Below are 21,119 nucleotides of genomic sequence, written 5' to 3'. Positions count from 1 at the left end.
TTTTCACCATCCCTGTGAAGATGGACATGAATCTTCCAAAATGGTACCTGAATTCAGGAAGTTATTTGCTTGGCTTGCTACCTTTCTGCCACCTGCTTGTAAAAACAACAGTATTGGAAAAGGGGCATTCTAGAGCATGGTAGCATGGATCCACAGACACATTTCATCAGTTCTCTTTCTTCCATCTTTTCTATGTTTACTTATTGGCATAAGTGAAACCGAGACAAGAGTTTAAACTTCTTGATATAAGTTTGACATGATGAATGCAAAGACCACCAAGTACAAAAGGCAAGAGCAATGCTGTAGATTAAATCCTATAATGGTGGAAACAGCCAGGGCAAAACTCACACATATATTTTTATTTTGTTTGTTTTTGCTTATATAAGAGTGATGAAGAAAGACAATTTAAAAGGATAAGGGACAGAAGAAGGGAAGAGAGAATGGAAAGGCACAGCAGAAAGTGAAGAAAGAAAAAGGAAGAACTGAAGACGATGAAAGAAATAAATAGGGGAAAAAAGGAAAAAGGAAAGGAAGAAATAAAAGGAAAAGGGAAAGTTACTATGAGACTGGTTCTACAGCCCAGAGCAATGCAAAAGCAAAAGCCAGGATCAGCACAAAAAGACTAACAGAGAATATAAAGTGGGCTTACAATTGAACAAATTCTTCTTGCAGTCCTGTGACTCTTTTGTGAATAAAACTGCTTCTATCCCTAGAAAATTGAAACTTAGATTTTTCTTGACCTTCGAGTCCAATGATACCACTGAATGATCACTTGACTCTTGTTTACATGATTACATTGACATCATCACTGCTCTTTTGAGAGAGGTAAAACCTTCCACATCTCAGATGTACCACATACAAAGTGAAGTGAACTCAAGGATGCCGGTTATGCTCAGAACAGTGGCTTCCTAGTGAAAGAGGGGAAGCCTGCTACAACAGTTCTGGGGTTGACATTGATGATACTTCTCACTCAAATATTTTGCTTTCATTTTTATTTTTTGTCAAAAAAAATCTGTATACAACATTGAACATGCTTGATTCTCAGTCTCTTAAACGTATTTCTAGGTTTTTTATTATATGTACTCTGCTGGCCAAGAGAAAAAACAGGCTATTCAAGATTATGATTATTTAAATTTGCTTTTTTTTAGTGGTAGAAATTAATCTGATTTCATTTTCCTAAAATTAACAATCAAACATAGTACTGTGTTCCAAATTTGGCAAAAGTGAAATTCCATAATCTGTCGCTTTAGCGTGGGATCCACCAAGCATATTTCTCAGCTCACAAAGGACTTCTACCTTGGAACATATCCAACCTCTTAGTATTAAATTGGTGAGTTACCATGAAAGGTATAAGCTCTTTCTTAATTGATGTTCAACCTCCTAACATTAGATTGCGTGAAACTTATATAATCTGCAAAATATAGCCAATCAGTTTATCTTTAAATAGTGATACTAGTCACACACATCTATCATGTCAGGACAAAAATAATAGGTGAAAGGTGATATTGACCTGGACACTAGGGGTTATGATAGAGGTGAACAAAGGTGAGATATGAGCAGGGGTATTAGTCCAAAATACTTATCAACTGGTATGGCTAGAGCACTGGCCAATCAGAACAAATGCAGACTATAATCCACCAATACTGGCAGGTCTACCTGTGGGTATCAGGCACATGCCTACCTTGGACACAATGTACATGATGAATTAAGAAATAATTGAGGCAAACGAATAAATCTAAGTTTCTGAACTGAACAATTAGTATGGTACTGTCATTTCCCCAAATGAGGAAGACTAAAGAGAATAATTTTAGGAGGTTGTTTGTAGTGATAATATAACCTTTAATTTTGGGTGTAAAATGTTAGATATGCTTGGGAAACATCCAAATGGAGACGTTAAGTGGGCAATTGAATAGATGTTGCTGAAGCTCAGAGGCCAGGAATGGATTAGAGACATAAATTGAATTGTTGTATGGATAAGACTTAAAACCATGAGAATGAAAGATATTACCTAAAGCGGAAGCTGGGGAGGGAAGAGGAAGGCAATATAAAAAGATGGGCCAGAATATAGCCCTAGTGTTGGTAAGATCCAAGCTTTATTTAGAGATGAGATCATGAAAGTGGAGCCAGCTGGGAAATAATAAACCCTAAAGAGGAGAATTAAAGACATACAGTCTCACAGAAGCCACCAAAGTCACTGAAAGATGCCAACAGAATATACCTTATGACAGAAAAGGGACGAGTCAGCTCTGTCCAATGCTTCAAGAAGTTGAGTAAGAGTGCAGATCGCTGCTCAGTAGTCACTGCTGACGTCAAGAGAAGTTGTTTTCATAAGCGGTGGAGGCAGAAGCCACACTGGAGGAGGACAGACAGTAAGGTAGAGAGGAGGTGGAGATTAGCATGTGGAGATTAACATGTGCAGACAAGCCTCACCAGAAGTTTGACAATGACACGGAGAAAAGAAATGAGGTAAGGGATGCTGAGAAGTATGGGATCCAGAGTTTGTTTTAAACATAGAAGACATTAAAAATATGTTGACATGTAATTGTTGTAACAACTCCATGATTTAGGGAAGTGTTATTTCTCTCATTTATCAGATGAGAAAACTGAGGTTCAGAGAGGTTAAATAACTGGATCAGGTTCTCGTAACTAGTAAGAAAAAGAGCTGAAAGTTGAGTCTAGCCTATTTCATTCCCAAGTTCTAGGATAGGTGGACACTTCTCATATTTTATTGCATTTATTTTCCCACATAACTGTTTTCTCATTTTAAGAATTTTATTTTTAATTGACATTAATTATATATATATATATATATTATGGGACTCAATTTTTTCTAAATACAGGGGATGAGTCTAACTCATCCTTGAATCCCCAATACATAGTACAATATCTAGTCATTAATAATGGGTACTTTAAAAATGCATATTGCATAAATGAATAAACAAATAAGTTTGTAGCCAACTAACTGCTAAGAACTTACCCCAATCTTACACAGTCACCAGGCTCCACTGTAATGAACAGCTTGCTTCCCACTTAAAAATTTTTTTTCTCTGTACTTGAAATATATACAAAGTCCTTATTCTCACATGGAATCTATTCTCAGGTAATACTGATTTCACTGTGCTGTTCCACATGAGATCAGCATATTTGTATGGGAAGGAAAAGGGATATTCAATCACTGTGATATTTTATGAGCCTGGTAATAATAAATAGATATTTTTAAACATTCATGTGCTTGATTGATCCTTCTTAACCACATGTTTTGCTCAGCTGTTTTGCTGGCATTTTACTTTAGAGCCTTTTTAAAGCAGTTATTATTTTTTCCCTTTATCATATGAGTAAAGAAGTTTTCACAAATGTCCCTAAGGTTAAAACAATGCACAATACTTTTAAAATGTGTGAACTCTGATGATTGTCTTTAGATGTTAATAACTTAAGTTTCTGCTGAAATAATTTTGTTTTGAACTTCTTCCAATAAACTCCTTCCTTCTCACTTTCAGAAAATTTAACCTTTGAAAGTCTGAACAGAAAGAAATAGTTATTCAGATTAACAAAACTGCTTCATCACACAACGTGTAGCTCTTCAATTTAGTTTTGTTATGATTTGCTAGCAAAGAAGTTTAGGGTCTGTCCATCTCCTAATTACGTATATATTGTTAAAGCTACCTGAGCCAAGTTAAATAAAATAAGGATGCCTAAAGTAGGTTAAATTTCCATTCTGATTATTTGCAACAGTTTCTAACCCCACAGGTTTTTTTTTTTCCTTCATGCTTAAGGTAAGAATTACCTACTAGTTCCCCTCCCACCATATCTACAAGCATCATGTATTTTTTTTGTCCAAGAAGGAATATACTATACAATTTAGCTATTCATTTATGCAAATGATGGTAAACAGAATTATAAAGACAGATAATAAACAGCAAATGAGGTTATTTTGTTTCACGCTTTATGTTGTCAGAGTTCTGAGCATGGTTTAGTGTTTTCTATTCATGACTTTATATTACCAAATTACTCCCTGATGGCGTCTCAGATGTGCTTTTGTCTGCAAATGAGAAGGAATAAAATACCAGGACATTAACGTTAAATTACAATCGTTAATGGCGTAAATACGAAAATAATTACTGCATCATACCATCAATTGTTATGTGTTCATTACTGAAGTTCTTGTAAAGCCTTCATTTTCTTGTTACAATTATTTTTTGCTTTATTTTTGTCTGGCTATTTTATAGCCCTGACAGTACTTTAGCAACATTCAGCAGTTACACAAGCCATTTAATCCGGCTCAAAGCTTCATTTAAACTTCATTTAGCTGCATTTTATTTGTGTATATATGCCTTTTACTTCCTTCTGACAGTCAAAAGGTACTTCTGGAGTAGGTGCTGCAAAGATGTGTCAAAGGAGACTATCTAAAACCAGCAATAAACTTCAGAGAGGGTTTTAGACTTACTTTAACATGGCTCGATAAGATACCTTTATTAAATAATCTAACTTATTGCACCCCCATCCTGTAAAATTCTAGCTTCAGGGCTCTTTTCTTCTTCTTCTCCTACTTCTAGCACCTCTTTTAAAAATTAATTTATAAATCTGAGTCCAATTAGGCAAGATGCTTTTAAATCTCGGCTCTCGACTCTCTCCCATTCGGTTTCTTATCCTCCGCTCCGCCTCACCTGTCTTTCTCCCGCTCCTACCTCTTTCCTCTTCTCTCAGTGGTCCCTCCATAACTGGCAGGACAGGGACCCCCTCCAGATAGACAGACGGACAGACACACACACACACACACCCCACACTCTGGCCGCCTGGTCCTGAAAGGGTCGTCCAAATGCACCCTTTTGTCTGTTCCACTCCGCGACCATCACTTCGCCTCTGCCTGCTTGCCTCCGGCGGGGAGTGTCAGGGAAACTCACCCCGCGCTGAGAGCTGGAAGGGGGCGGGGCGGAGGGGTGTGGAGGCACAGCGGGCGGTCCAGCACCCGAGCATCCTTAGCCACGGCGCGCGCGCACGTACACACACACACACACACACACACACACACACGTCTTCTGTCACCTGTTCACTTTCAACGCCAGCTCTAGCTCTAGGTAAAACTTATCCCTCGTATCCACCCCCACCCCCACCTCCGGGAGTCCACCTACAAGACATCGGCGTGCACACCTTTTTCAAAATATCTGGAGGGAGAAAAGTGCACACTGGGGCACACTGCAATTACATAGATTCCTAGTACCTCTCTCTTCTCTGTTTTTCCGCCCATCGTCTCTACAATCACACACAGCCTCTTCCTGCCAAAGCGCTCACACAGCAAGAACCCCTTCCCGGCTGACAGTCCAGGCTTAGAGCTTCAGCCTCCAGGGCTCGGTCACTGGCCGCGTCCTTGTGTCCGGCGCCAAGCCCCTAGTACTCTTCTCCAACTCCTGCCATGTGCAGCCTGGCGCTACCCGCTCCCTAGGCCCAGCCAATGCTCAAACTTTTTCTCGCCCTTTCTTCGGCCCCAAAGCATGCTGCAACCCAGAGGTCCGACACCCCGGCCCGGAGCTTAGATCCCCACAGGGGAATGGAGCGAGAACCTCTGCTCCCAAGGGCGCCAGGTTTCGCCGTGCCCAGCCCTAATGTGCGCAGGACAGCGCTGGACCCGGCAGGGACGCGAAGGGAGCCGGGGCGGATCCGGCTGGCAGGTGCAACTTGCCAGCGACTCCTGGGTTCACGCCCCTGGGGAGGGCGGGTTTGCCCTAATGAGAACAAAGCTGGAGTCCGGGGAGACTGTCAGACAGGCGCTAAGACAATAGCAATAAAGGGAACTTGGAAGAGGACTGCTGCGCAAAGTTGTCCGCGAGTCCAGATGTCCTGGGATCGGTCGCGGGCTCCCGCTGCAGACCCCCCCCAACCCCCAGCCCCCGGCCCCGCCGCGGTACACGCAAAATCCCTGCTAGGCAGCCGGTCCCTGGATGCCATGCAAATGCCCTGGTCTTCCAGACCCAGCTTGGGGCTCCGGGGACGCTAGGGGCTTGGACAGCAGCCACCCAACAGGAAGACCCGCCAGCGCGCTCTCCTGGCTTTACCTTTCGGCGGGCTGCCTTGGAGTCCGCGGCGCGCCGCCCGCTGGCTGTGCCCTCAGCCCCTGCCGCCGCCGCTGAGAGCAGACAGCGGGAGCTCGGCTCGCTGCGCCCCGCCCCCGGGCGCCAGGCCCCGCCCCCGGGCGCCACGTCCCGCCTCTCCACGCTGGCCCGCAACCGCGCGGAGCCACGACGGCCCAGTGGGGTTTCCGCGTGAGCTGAGCCGGAGGCGGCGGCGGCCCCGGCTGCTACTGCTGCCACTGCTGCTGCTCTGGTTGCTGCCCCTGCCGCCTTCACCGCTGTGGCTGATGCATGCCACAGGCCAGCCAGGATGTCCCAAGTTGCCAAGGGGTACCGCCACCCTCCTCCCCAACAAAAGAAAATGAACTCCAGAATAGGACTACTCTGAGTGGGTTACATGCACCTGCAGCATCAGCATCAGCATCACCTGGGGGCTTGCTAGAAATGCAAATTTCTGGGCCCTAACCCAGATCTAGTGAACCAAAATCTCTGGGGAGGGGGCCTAGCATTGTGTATTTTATGAAGCTCTCAGGGAGATTCCAAGCACATTAAAGTTGGAGAAGCACCGCCAAGAGAACTAAGTGGCTGATGAGATGCATGCTCCCTCAGTCCTGAGACCCACCAGCCCACCCTGGCTGAGGGTTTAACTTGGCAGTGTTTGCAAAGCTCAAGAGTACTTGTCTGCGCCCTGGATGTCATTCATCTTGCTTTATTGACTGAGAAGTCTTTAGAGATAAACAGAGGGGGGAATACATTTACTTCTGATCTGACAGCTCTAATGAGCTCAAAGAAGAATTATGTAAACATTATTAAGTGTAATAAACACGTGTCGGCATCAGGCAATCTTCTCTGGAGAAGGCTTGGCAAAAGCCGGCATGAGCCAACGTTTTATTCATAATGTCTTTTTAACTTTATGTTGCCTGTGTAATAGGCCTTTGGCTTTGCTGTTGCCCAGACGGAAAATCATTACCCCAGTAATGGATGAGCCAGTTCAAAAGGAGAACCACTGGGATGCTGAGAACTTTCATTCATAAATGCTATGTATGAGACACGAGGGAAACCATCTTCTGCCAATGTGCCATTTTAATTATCTAACTGGTGTACAGGTTTCTTGTTTCAACTTCCTAAGGCATCAACTATAGAAAACAAATAAAACTTAGCCATTCACTCACCATTTGTAGTGAGTTCTCCTTCTCACTTTTTCCCACTGTACTTTCCAGAACTTTGGACATTATTAAATACAGATGTTCCTAGACTTACGCCAGGTTTACCTTCTGATAAATACATTGTAAATTGAGAATATAAAAAATGCATTTAATACATATAACCTACTGAACATCAGAGCTTAGCCCAGTCAGAACACTTATAGTCGGTAGCCTACAGTGGGGCAAGATCATCTGGTAACACAGTACACTGTAGAATATCGGTGGTTTACCCCGGTGATTGCAAGGCTGGCTGCCACTGCTGCTGCCACTCAGCCTCTCTCTCAGGAGTATCCTACTGCTTTAGCACTATCGTAAAGTCAAAAAATTTAAAAACCATAAGTTGTACCATCTTAAGTTAGGGACTGTCTGTACTGGGGGAATTGATGATCCATTGCCAGGGAGGAAAATGATGACACTGCCTTGACCTCCACTGCTAGCTCTAGGAATTGATTCTGGTTTTGAATATTTATTTGGGGTAGATGTAGAAGTTTGAATTGATTCTGGTTTTGAATGTTTATTTGGGGTAGATGTAGAAGTTTGAAGTTCCAGTCCTCAAGAAAGCCTGGTCAAAGCCTTACTCTGGTGTCCAGAGCAAGTGAGCCTTCAAAAAAACCTCTTCTCTACCACCTTCATGTTCCCCTCCTTCCTAAGAAATGTCAACCTGCTCTCAGCACCAAAAGCGTTACCATTTTAAGTAATGAAAGAGAAACATTATTATCAAGAAAATCAGTCCATCAAAGAATCCAAAACAGTTTGGCTTCTCTTCCCAAATTCCAAGAGTAATATATATGGGAGAAAAGACTAGAAATCTGGAACCACAGTGCTTATTCTAGAAAGGATATAGAATAGGAAAGAAAAGAAAGACAAGGAAAGGATGAAGGAATAAAAGAAGGGAAAGAAGGAGGCAGGAGGAAAGAAGGTAAGAAGAAAGAAGGAAGGAGAAGGAGAATGGGAGGAGAGAGGAAGGAAAAGAACATTAACCGCTACTAAGACTTTTGAAATTAGAAAGAAAATGAGAAAGAGATGGCAGGATTGATTGGGGACAATGTGGCAGGGAGCTCCATGCTTATCCAACTGTATGTCAAGAGTAGGTTTCTTAGGTCAGTTTCCAAAGGAACAGACCCTGAGTAAGGATACAAGTGATTTATTAAGAAAGTGCTCATAGGAGAAATCAGTAAGAACATTGGGGAGAGTGGCAGGGGCAGCAGAAAGGAAAGGAGAAGAAGCTGAACAAGGGTCCAAAAGTCCCACAGCAGTGGATAGGGCTTGGCTTGATTCTGCAGGGAACTTCTAGAGTTTAAGTTAAGCCTCTAAATTGCCCCACACTGAATGAAGAGAGCTAGGCAGTTTATTGGTAAACAGCCTCCCAGGGGAAATAAATTTCTTGGCACATCTGTAGGCTCCAGTAGCTTCAGGGCAGTCTTTCAGAGAAAAAGAAAAGCAAAGTTGCTAGTAGTTGAAAGCAATGGAACTCAGAAATTTGGGGAAGGTGGGATGTCACCACAAAAAAATTGTAAAAAGAATTGTACAGTATGTGAGTTGATTCTTGACTTTGTCTACGTCAGACAAAGTCAAATGTGAGTTTTCCATTTTGGGTACCAAGCATGAGCTGAGTGGCTAAAACCCCACCCAAGAGGGCTTGACATTGGGAAAGAGAACCTCAGCAAGAAGTGGCTATGGGATGTCCTACATGATGGGATAGCCGGGGAATTAAAGAGGCTTGGAAAATGTGAAATCATGTCAAAGCACTGAGATATAGGCCAGCTCTCCAGTGTCCTCACAACCTTGTCACCCACATGAGCCAGCATTTGGATACCTGGCATAAGAATATATGGACAACCAGTCCCTCTTAGCCAAAGAATTCATGACAGCTCACCCAAGTGCAGACAAATAGTGGGAATTTGCCCTTCCATCTCTTTTCCCATTCCTTCCCCTAAGACCAGAGGAAAGGGGAGTTATGCCTTGAAAGTGGAAGGAAAAGGTATCTCCAAACCAAGCCTGGGTTCCCCTGGAATCCTTTGTGCTGATTTGAAAAGAGGAGTAAGAACAAGCTCCTTAAGCAAAGGCTCCTTAAGCTCAGGACTGGTCTGTGATCAGGAAAAGAGAGCTCTGGTTGGAGACAAAACTGGAAATTTAAATTTAAACTTGATGGATTTTTAACAGTTGAAACTGAGTAACTGAAAGTTAACCAGAAATTATGAAATCTGCCCAAGGTCTTGTTAAGGGGTCTTCTACCTTATGGAAAAAGAAAAATGGACATAATGCATTTGAGACAGAGGTTTCAGAAAAATATAATAGTTTCATGTTTATACTTCAGTTTGTACAATAAATTGGTTATATTTGAAATTGTTTACTCCTGGCTGCCTCCCATGATGTGTCCTCAAGTAACTTTCCCTACCTTAGGTGAGCCTCCACACCAATGTTTACTAGCATGGCTGTGGCCTGGCATGGCTAGTCCTACCCAACCATCATGTGCCCTGAAATATTAAAAATGTTAGCAAGGCACAAAGGAAAAGCTATCATATAACTATGCGTGGTTAAACATCATGTATAAGTCTAATTATTTTGCTTTATTTTGAGGAAAATGACCAGCTTAGAAATATTCATAGACTAGCTTCTTCTCACTTTTCATTTGTAATTTCCTTCAAAATATCTATTTAAATACGTTGCTTTTATTTTGGTGGTAATGTTTGGCCCTGGGTATATGCACGTTGGTTCAACACTTTGGGAAACTGTTTCTATCATTAACTGAGAGCAGATTTGGATAATAATCTGAAGCTAGGAGAATCTGGTTTTGAAGATATTGTCATTTTGCCATCATACAGATGGCAGGAGTCCACTGTTCATTTTCACCAGTGTTTGGAATGCTCTGTTCTGTCCCAGTTAGAGATTCCAGCTCAAGTTTTCTATCTCTTCCTCCATCCTGTCTGGCACTTCCTAACCTGCCCTCTTGTTAGATTCTATTCCCACACTTCACTTGCTCCGTTTCCCACTTGGACCATGAGTCTAAGATAAGATACACAGTACATCCTGTGCTGAAACAGGGTGATAAATATGATTCATTAAATACAGTGTACATCAATATCAGGTCAGGGTGGAAAATATATAGCATAATGAATGGTCTACAATTTGAGATTCAAGGAAGTGCAGTCGTCCCATGGAGGGTTTTCAGTGGCATCATCAATCATGGAGGTAAAAGTGGAATGGTTTGTGGTTTACTGGAATGCCATAAAGATGTTTTCCACTTTCATTCTCACTCCCCAACAAACTCTCACCTGATTTCCTTGATGATCATAAAATCAATCCACCACCTGTGAGTAACTCATGGTTACCCTTTCCCCCTACTGATACCGCTTTTTAGGGCATCAGTTAGTGTCATATTATTATCCATGAGAAGCTTTCCAAAAATAATTTAATATAGGTTGCCAAAACTTATTGACTGATCATGGACTTAGAATTCAACGTCTTGCAAGGGGGTTGAACTACTGATTCCCCAAAGACTAGAATTTCTTTGAAAAAAATTATAAGATCTGGCTCTAACTGCTCACTGAAAAAAAAAAAAAAACTTTTTCCCTCCCATTTCAAATTATTTCTTAAAGGCACAGTCTTCAGGAAATTAATGTCAGTGATGGGAAAAATGTGAATCTACTGAGAAAATCAGGATTTATGGAGGGTATACAATGTGTTTAATACAACTGACTCATGAAATTTTATATTCATAAATATTCTTGTTCAATTTTTCTGAACTGAACAGCTGTTTTGGAAGAGAAATTTTCAAATGTAAACTAATATTTCATGTATACATAAATTATTAAGATCAATTAAAATATGTAGGTAATATTCCAGGTTGCAGTAGTAGCATAATAAAATATGTGTTTGTGTAAAACATCCAAATATTTAGTTAGCACAAAGAAAGGTCTTGTGTCTGTTTTTTTAGCTTTCAAGAAAGTTGAGAAATTAAGTCAACTTCAATTAAAACAAAAAGATATATATGAACATTTCATCACATTTCTATAAATTGTATGCTAGTTGCATAACTGATTTCTATTACAGTTATAGAGGGGACTTAACTTCAGTTTAAAAGACTGTATTCAAAACCTCATGCTTCCACTTTAAGTATCTTTTCTCCCTTCGTCACAGCCTCTCAGATATCTGTCTACAACTAAATCAAGTCTCTCTGTGAAGTACTTAATGCTCTGTAAAACCAACACACAAATACACTTTTGGCCTTCACTAATTTACATAACCTTAGGAGTAGATTTCATCACAAATCTACAGTGACTCAAAACTAGGTATATATGCCAACATGTGTATTCACAGGACAATACTCTAGATTTTATATAAAGTTTTGAATAAATAATTCACCTCTTAAATTAGAAGTGAAGGAAGGTCATCTTCAATTTAATGTTCACCGACTGCTCACTGCACACTAGGCGCTATTATCATAAAGATGAACAAGACACAGCCCTCCCAGCCCACTGTAGATCTAGGGCCATAATTGCAGATTGCATAAACTCTTACATAAATGAAGGTGGTAATTCTTCACAAGTGGCATATTCCAAAACGCTACATATTTTTTATTTGCCTTCACAATTATAATGACATTTTCTCTTAGACGAACTTTAAAACTTTAGCTGTAGTGTGCTGAAAAAATAATCCTTCTGGAATTTTAATTAAAATTGTATGTATCAATATGGTATATAGGACAGTTTCGGAATTTAAATATTGTTTTAATTTTGTAAGTTCCTATTTCTCACTAGAAAGATTAAGTAGCCCCCTTCTTTTTCTCTAGTTGTCTCTTGTTTCTCTATTGTCTCTTGTGAGAGACAATAATTTTGTATGTCTTTATCTTCTTCCCCCCAAAATATCCCCCCCAAAATTTAAAAATAGAGAAATATGACATCCAGATATATAGTACTATTAATTTTTGAAATCTGTGCATGCTCTTCAAGAAGTGTATTTAACATCTCTATCAGGTTTAAAAATCATACATATAGGCCAGGTGCAGTGATTCATGCCTGTAATCCCAGCACTTTGGGAGGCTGAGGTGGGTGTATCACCTGAGGTCAGGAGTTCGACACCAGCCTGACCAACATGGAGAAACCCTGTCTCTACTAAAAGTACAAAATTAGCTGGGCATGGTGGCACATGCCTGTAATCCCAGCTACTCAGGAGGCTGAGGCATGAGAATTCCTTGAATCCGGGAGGCAGAGGTTGTGGTGAGCCGAGATTGCGCCATTGCACTCCAGCCTGTGCAACAAGAACAAAACTCCGTCTCAAAAAAAAAAAAAAAAAAAAAATCACACAAATACAGTACTAGTTAATTCTGGTGCTGCTATGCATGCATACTGGAACTGAACAATTAAGTACATGTTAGATTGGCAGATTGTAAGAGATAGGTTTCCCACTGTCACAGTGGGAGCTAACAGATAAACAAAGAGGATGTTGGAAGAATCCATGAGATAATAGGTTACAGTTTGAAACATCCATATAAACTCATGTTAAGCTTAATATACAGAGAGATGGTTATGTATAGAAATATTTATAGAAATGTTGATATATACTGGTTAGTATACATGTGTATATCTTCTTGCTCTGTCAACTGAATGGTCCTAGAAGAAAAGATGGTCCAGTAGCAATGAACACACTTAGCATCCAGATCTTGGTTTCTAATACCATTCTCCAATAAACAGAACCAAGGCTTCTTAGAGAAATGACTGATTCTAGGGTTGGGGCAGGAAATATTAACAATTATCAAAATAACTAATATTTATGAAGTCACTCCCCTCCTCCTGTAAATGAGCTATATATTTTATATGTATTTTTCCTCCTTTAATACTCACAAAAGTAGCCAGAGCCTGTAATCCCAACACTTTGAAAGGCTGAGGTGGGAGGATGACTTGAGGCCAGGAGTTCAAGACCAGCCTGGGCAATATAGTGATACCCTGTCTCCACAAAAAAAAAAATTAAAAAATTAGCCAGGTGTGGGGCACACATCTGCAGCACTGACTACTCAGGAGGTTGAAATGGGAGGATTACTTGAGTGCAGGAATTCGAGGTTTCAAGGTTGTAGTGAGCTATGATTAGGCCACTGCTCTCTAGCCTGGGTGATTGAGTGAGACCCTGTATTAAAAAAAAATAAAAAAGATACTCAATAACCCTGTTAGGTAAGAACTGAGTCTAAATTTTAGGGTGTCACAACTCGATACCATTTTGAATACTATGACAGTTAGGTTTTTGTTTGATTTTTTTTTTTTCCTTCATGACTTAAAACCAGGAAAACCCTTTCAAGCAATTTATTTTTCATTAAAATTCTTGGGGTGGTAATATTTATTAGTCTATGCATACCTGACAGTATCTTTTTGTTAGCACTGACCATAAAAAAAATGACCTAACCAGGAATACATATAATTAGACATAAAAAGTATTTTCTCTTGAAATTCTATAGAGATTCTTCCTTCTTTTGGAGCATTTAGATTTTGATATAATCTGGTTCTGCTTCTTCTTTGGGTAATACAGCATTTATATGATGCTAATTTACTTTTTTAAATTAATAAGGTACATTAGGAAATGCTTGTGTATGGGCCATTTTTGGTAATACTAATTAATACTCTAATCATGAATTGATCTGAAGGCTCAAGTATTTTAGAGAAATTGTTTGTATTTTAAAATTTGTAACAGACGACATCTGTATGCCTTCATGCTGTCTAACTGATCCTTGATTTTGTTTCATTATCTGCACTCCTCAAAACTGTGCTTCAGATGTGGCAGGAGGCCAAGCCCTACACTGGGTAAAACGTAATTGTTCTAAGTCAGTCATGGTGGCCCCTTTTCTGCATTGGGGCAGGAACATGGGATGCAAGTTCAGTCAAGGAGTCAAGGGAAACGTGTGTGTCTGTATGTGAGTGAGTGTGCACGCACGCACAGAGGGAAATGGTCCTTTTCCTTAAAAAAAAAGAGGGATACACTGCTCTGCATTTGTGACAACCATCCTGTAACAATAAGATAATGTAATATGATGAAAAATATAGAGGAGAAAGAGGAAGAAAAACTATGTCCTTGATGACATCGTTGGGCTTCTATATTAATCTAACTTGGAGCCATCATATTTCCAGATTTCTTGCTTTATAAAATAATATATCATTGTTACAATTATTCTGAGTTGAGTGTATTCTACTTATAGACAAAAGTATCATAAAATATTTTTAACATTCTTTTATCCATTTTCTCCTTTTCTTTATTTCTCATAATTTATATTGACTCTTATAGATATATTTAAAACATTTTATTATGAAAGATAACATATTTACAGAAAATGATACAACACATGAATGTAGAGTATAATGAGTTGTTATTAAGAAACACCACTGGAAATATCAGCCAGCCACCCAGAAGCCTCAGCATACCATTCTTCAATTCTCTGTCCTCTTCCTTGGTAGTAATCACTCTCCTGACTTCTAAAATACTCTACAGTACAGTATTTTTTTTTCTCTAAGTTTTCCACTGATGTATTCCTAAACAATATAGTTTGGTTTGACTCTTTGGAGTTTTATATGAATAACACAGTATGTATTATTTTAAGACTGTTTCCCTTCTCTCACTCCATGTTATGTTTGAGAAATTAATCCATGTTCTTTTGAGTAGTTGCACTTAATTTTGTTGTAATACATTATTTCAATATATGAATATAACACAATTTCCATATTCATTATGCTGTGGATAGATACTGAATTGTTCCCAGTTTTTGCCTATTGCAAACAATGCTGCTATCACTGAGCTTGTTTACGTATCATGATGTTAGTACCCACCACCATCTGAGAGTGTATATTTTGAGTAGATTTGCAAGGTTGTAGGGTAAGTATACAGTCAATTTTACTAAAAAATGCCCGATTGTTTTCCAAAGTGATTGCACCAATTTACACTCACTGAAGTAGTTTATTAAAGTTTTTTGTTGCTTCACACCCCAGCCAACATTTGGTATTGTTAAACTTTAAAAAAATTTTTGTCTATCTGTTGGGCAGGTAATACCTCATTATGGTTTTATTTTGCACATACCTAATTATTGATGGGAATGTTTAAAATATTGCACTTTTGATTTGCTAAAATATCAGAAGTTTACTGGCCTAATATATTTTCTTGTTTGTTAAATACCTGTTTTAGCCTTTTTTGTGTTTCAGTGAGGCATTTATCAAAGGAAATTCTGATTTAAAAACTTTAACATTGACAACACAGAGCCCGTAAAAGAACTTGGTGAATCTAAAATTAATGTAACTCATCATTCCCAATGCACTTAAAAACCATTTCATGTGGACCTTGAAGCCCTTTTAACTTCTCACTGCCAAACCAAGCTAATAATAAATTTTAAATGCTAGAGGAAAATTAATAACCTCACATTCATTAATGTGTCTACACCTGTAAGATGAATTGTGTAAACCTCTTAGCAACAATCTATAAAATATGTTGTAAATACTTTTAAAACCCCTTCAAGTGATATTCTTATTTAAATTTTAGTTATAATACCCGAGATGCCACATTCTGGATTTTTAGTATAGTTTTAAATTTTCAGTAGATTGCTATTCTATTATATAAACAGAAATATTAATGGCAAAGTCATTTATTGAGTTTTTGTCTACTGAAAGCAAAGGTCCTGGTGGAAATTGATTGGTAAGTTGAAGCTTGTCTTTAAGAAACAATGGTCTCTATCTGAATTACACATAATTTTTAAACTCTATACAGAAGTGATTTGCTAAAATATCAGAATAATTGAGTTCCTCTTCTTCTCTAAAGAAATACATATTTTACAACATAATGTATAACATAGCACATAAATATAAGCATGACTTCCCATGACATATTTCTATTTTTGTATGTGTATAAATACAAAATATTAGCATTAATCAAATTGTGAAGCACAAGTATATTAATCTGTTTTTATCAAAATAGAGTTAATATGTGTTATACCCAGAAAGAAAAAATAAGAAACGTCTCTTTTTTGAAATACATATGACGTGTGTGTTTATTGGGGGTTATTAGGTTTTTCCTTGTTATTAGGTTTTTGCTTGTTTCCAACAGGGTTATTAAAAAATGTTAGCATGCTATCTGATTTTACTGTTAGAGAAGTACAGAAATGTTACAGAAAGCTGGTTTAAAATATCTATTTGAAAATGACTTCATATTTTAACTATGACAGAGTAACCAGATGAGGACCTCTGACCTAAAGGAATTATAAAATGGTAATAAATATATGAAGCCATCATTTGCAGGAATTAATCAATAGGCTGGACAAAATTATAGACCCTGAAAGAAGAGGAACACAAGAAGTGAGCCCTGTGATCACTCCAATGACACTTCAGCTTTCTCAATGGCAGGAAAATGGAACTTACAGGATTAATGGTCTCAGTGATTTGAAAAGGGAGAGATTGGTGATCCAGGATGTGAAAACATCTGAAATTTGCAAGGCATGTTAACTAAGAAGATCAAGCTATGCTAAAAGGGGCCCCAGCAGTGTGTGTGGGGATTAATTGGAGTCCTTGGCCAAGGACTGGGCTATGTATGTGCAAAGTGAGGCTTCACAAAACCTAGCTAAGATTTTTTTTTCAGGGCTGAGAACTGAGTAGTAATACTACAGTACATATACTGCCGGAATTCATTGGAATTGCAGCCAGCCAATGTGATGAGATCTCAATTGTCATTCAGTTGATATTCAGATAAATCATATCTAAAGAGTAAGGACCATGCCCTAGGCAAGGGACTGCCTTAGGCTGAACTTAATAACTAAAAACTAAATATAAATAAAGCCATTAAAAAGAATAAGTCTACATAAGACAAAATCAAAAGCATCCACCAGTGATTTAGCTGTCACACTTAAAAAGGCAATTGTTTAAGGAAGACAACACAATTCTAGATGCCCTATAATTTAAGACTTATAATGCCCAGCATATAACAAAAAATTACTAGACATATTAAAAAGAAATGAAAAAAGGTGACTCATAGTTGAAAGAAAACACAATCTATATAAATCAGTACTAAATATACAGATGTTGGAATTAGCAGACAAAGATTTTAAGCAGGTTTTATAAACATTTTAAAGGATAATGTGATCATGATGAATGAACAGATGGGGTTTCTCAGAATAGGTATGAAAACTATCATATGAAAGAAATGGAAATTATAGAATTGAAAAGTATTATATTTGATAAAAATTTACTTGATAGCATTAATCATAGATTGACAACATTTAAAAAGTAATTGAGTTCAATAACAAAGCAATATGTAATTATGTAATTTGAAGAATAGAGAAAAAATAAGGTAAAAAGTTGAACAGTGCTGAACCTGTGGGACAATACCAAAAATTACAACACAAACATAATTGAAGTCTTACAAGAAGAGGAGAAAAGGGGTGGGGGGAAAGAAGAGACAGAATATGAACAAAGCAGTAAACAATATTTAAAGAATGATAGCCAGTATTTTCTGAATTTGGTTAGAAACATCAACTTAAACAGACAAAAAAGCTATGAGAACACCAAATAGGATAAATGCAAAGAAAACCATGCCCAGACACATTATAAACAAACGGACAAAAACCAAAGATAAAGAGGAAGTCTTTAGAGCAAATAAAAAATCATGGCACATTATGTTCACGGGAACATAATCATATCACATTATGACAGTTTATTTCTTGTGAGAAACAATACAGTAAAAAAAGTAAATGCAATGACATCTTTAAGTATTGAAAGAAAAAAAAAACCCTGTGAATTAAAAATTCTATATCCAGCTGAAATAGTCTTCAAAAATGAAGGTGAACCAAAGATATTTTCAGATAAATGAAAACAGAAGGAATTAATCAGAAACAGACCTGTATTGCAAAAATGGCAAAATAAACCTTTCGTGTCAAAAGAAAATTATAGCGATGGAAATTCAGATTGACAGGAAGAAAAGAGAGCACAGAAATGTTAAATATTTGGGCAAAATATAAAAGACTATACATTTTTCTTCTTTTATTTCTTTAAAAATATTATTCTTTAAAGTAAAAATTAAAACAGAATTTTAGACCTTTTAATGCATGTACATGCAATACATACATGCAGAACACACAATATCACAAAGAAAAGGGATGAATGAAACTATAATGTTGCAAGGTTTTCACATTTTACATGAAGTGGTACAATATTATGTAGACTGTTAAAAAGGACATATATTATAATCTCTAGAAAAATCACTGAAACATATTGCAAGGAAGTATAGCTAAAGTACCTATTTCTCATTTACTTTTAACTACATGAAAGTAGAGAGGAGAAAAAAGCAATATATCTTCCCCACCTACCACAAGGGTAATGGTCAATACTATAACAAAAGACAGGTCAGCAAGAGAAAAGCATAACAAATTCATTTAACAAAGTTTTATGAGACGTGGGAGCCTTCAGAAGTGAAGGCCCAGAGACCCAGAGAAAACTGTTTTAATGCTAAGTTTGATAAGACAGGTAGATAGTTATGGAGAAACATGATTAAACAAAAAGAGTATAACTGAATGGTAATAAACTGAGTGGGGAACCCAGCAAGGCCTGTTTGTTCAGATTTTTTTCTCTCTCTCTGTAAGATATCCATGTCCCTAACCCCCCAATATGGAGCAGGTTACTTGTTCCATTGAGGACTTTCAGGAGGAAGGGAGAAAATCAGAGACCTTCCTAGGTTGTATGCCTTGCTCTGGGGGAGAGAAATTCTAGTTTCTATGACTCACTTAGGGGATAATGGAGCAGATGGAGAGAAGAGGATGGAAGAAGGTCAGAGTCCTTGCTTCTGCAGCCCTTCCAATCTCCTTCAGTTCAAAGTACTCAGCATCTTAAGTTAACATAGTTTGGGGTATTTTGTTCTGACTCCCAACAGAAGAAAACCATACAAGCATCAAAGTACCAAAATCTAAGAGGTAAGATTAAATAGGCAATCTTAAATCTTTGAATACTGTTAAAAAATATATACGTTTTTGTTTAATATGTTGAAAAGTATGTATTTCAAGATAGGTTAGCTTTAGCTTGCCTGAAAATGCTAAGTTGTCGAATTCAGCCAAATTCAGTTTGAGATATTCAAAATCATATAAAGTGTAAATGTTTTTAAAGAAGACTATTAGTAGGTCTGTTGTCCAGCTACATCTGACTTATAAAATAAATGGAAGTTGGGATTTTTATTTGTTTTTACGATGTGCACACATATTCTTAAGACCATCAGTATCAGCGGTTTTTCAGTGTTTTCTTTTTCCCAAAGCACTTTTTTTTTTAAATTGAAGTCCTTTATAGAAGACCAAGATAGAAAAACAGATATAATAAGTAATGTAGCTTTGTCAACATTAAGGTGGGGGTTCTGCAGAGGATTTCCTATGTCGATCATCTCTGGTGAACTTCCCTTCAGTGTCCAGGTAAGCACTAGAAAAATCACTGATGTGAAACATTTCCCTCACATACATAAAATTTCAACTGATACTTAGAGTCTGTTAAATAATTATCTTGGAATCTATGTTAGAATCAGGACAATGACCTTTATGTTATTCTATTTTGAGATTTTAAAAGTATTAAAAAGGGTATATATTTTAGAACATTTCTTAAAATAGTTTTTTATATATACTGTAATTTAAAATTGAGATTTAGAAATTGATAAATCAATCTTCTATCAATTTACCAATTCTCTCACTAGTCTATCAAAATGACCAATAAATTATTGTATTGCCAGATGTACTTAAAATGGCTAAAATAGCATACTGTCCATTTATTTTGACTTCTAACTTCCATTGTGCCTTCATTCTACCAGCTTGGACATTGAAAGGCATCACCATTGATATAAATCCCAATTATTACCTAATTTTAAAATGAAGGGAATAGTCAAGTTCATTTCTGTCTCCTAACTCATATGGAAGCATATTTTTTTAAAAAAATCATTTGTAAATTTTTCTTAAAAGTAGACATCTATCTGATTGTTTCATTAACGGTTTAAAATTATTAACACACTAAACAAATTTGATTGTAATAGACAAGCTTAGTTAAAGCTCCTCTTTTATATTGCTATTTTTAACATACTAAACAAAATCATTCTATTTAAAATAATGGGCATGTGTTTTCATTGTATGTAGAGTTTTTTTGTCCTTGAATTTTTTTACCAGTTTATACAAATAGGTAAAGAAGAATAAAATAGCATCACAGACTCATGAGAGTAACATGCTAAAGTTCAGGGCACACCAAGTTATAAATCTGAAAGATCCACTTGTGTGGGATAAATCAACATAACTATTCAACAATTAAATCTATAACATATATATTTCTTAATTACCAGGCATTTAGTTTCCTTTTACAAGCTTACTGTTGCATTCTTTATAGCTGATTATCACATCATTCTTTATAAATGATATGTGATAAAGAGTGGCTGCATAACCTCAGAATATTCATCAAGAGACATATGTATCAGTGGTAAATCACACTTGACTTGTGCAATGCCGATAGAGGAAGTGCAATCTTCCAGCTCCCTATGTGTGAACCGTGTGGGTACATAACACTACAATTTAAACAACTAAAATAAAATCCACAGTAGACCAAGACACTGAATTGAAATTTCTCAAGACCAGACCAACCAAGCAAGGAAACAAAAAATACATTATTTCCCTTAGTTTGGTTTCAGTTAATAATCTCTACTGTTTTAAAATTATCTTCTTTAATAGCAAGCACTTGAAACTGACTTTGGCAGAATGGAGTTGGAGGGAGAGAAGCTTACAGAGCCAAACGGAAGAGTGACAGATAGTGAAGAAACAAAAAGAAACCAAGAAGCTCCCAAAAGTCCTGGTAGCAGGGGTGAGTCCACAACTTTATTA

At 37.7% G+C, this 21,119-nt stretch overlaps 1 protein-coding gene across 2 annotated transcripts in view; it reads right to left on the bottom strand.

Annotated features, from left to right (window-relative positions):
* The window catches only part of RARB (retinoic acid receptor beta), a 769,998-nt gene extending 763,822 nt beyond the window's left edge, over positions 1-6,176 (bottom strand). The window contains exons 1-2 of one of the 2 annotated variants that reach the window (XM_034955989.3): positions 6,051-6,159; positions 2,219-2,352 (exon numbers count right to left, since the gene is read on the bottom strand). The gene's annotated coding sequence lies outside the window, so the exon portion shown is untranslated. Of the gene's footprint in view, positions 1-2,218; positions 2,353-6,050 lie in introns of both variants that reach the window. The other variant, XM_034955988.2, reaches the window with a different exon arrangement.
* Positions 6,177-21,119: the final 14,943 nt, after the last annotated feature.

The sequence above is a fragment of the Pan paniscus genome, chromosome 2, assembly GCF_029289425.2.
Source record: "Pan paniscus chromosome 2, NHGRI_mPanPan1-v2.0_pri, whole genome shotgun sequence".
NCBI classification, from domain to species: Eukaryota; Metazoa; Chordata; class Mammalia; order Primates; family Hominidae; genus Pan; species Pan paniscus.
The sequence above is the reverse complement of the archived record's forward strand: the minus strand, read 5'-3'. Positions and strand labels throughout refer to the sequence as shown.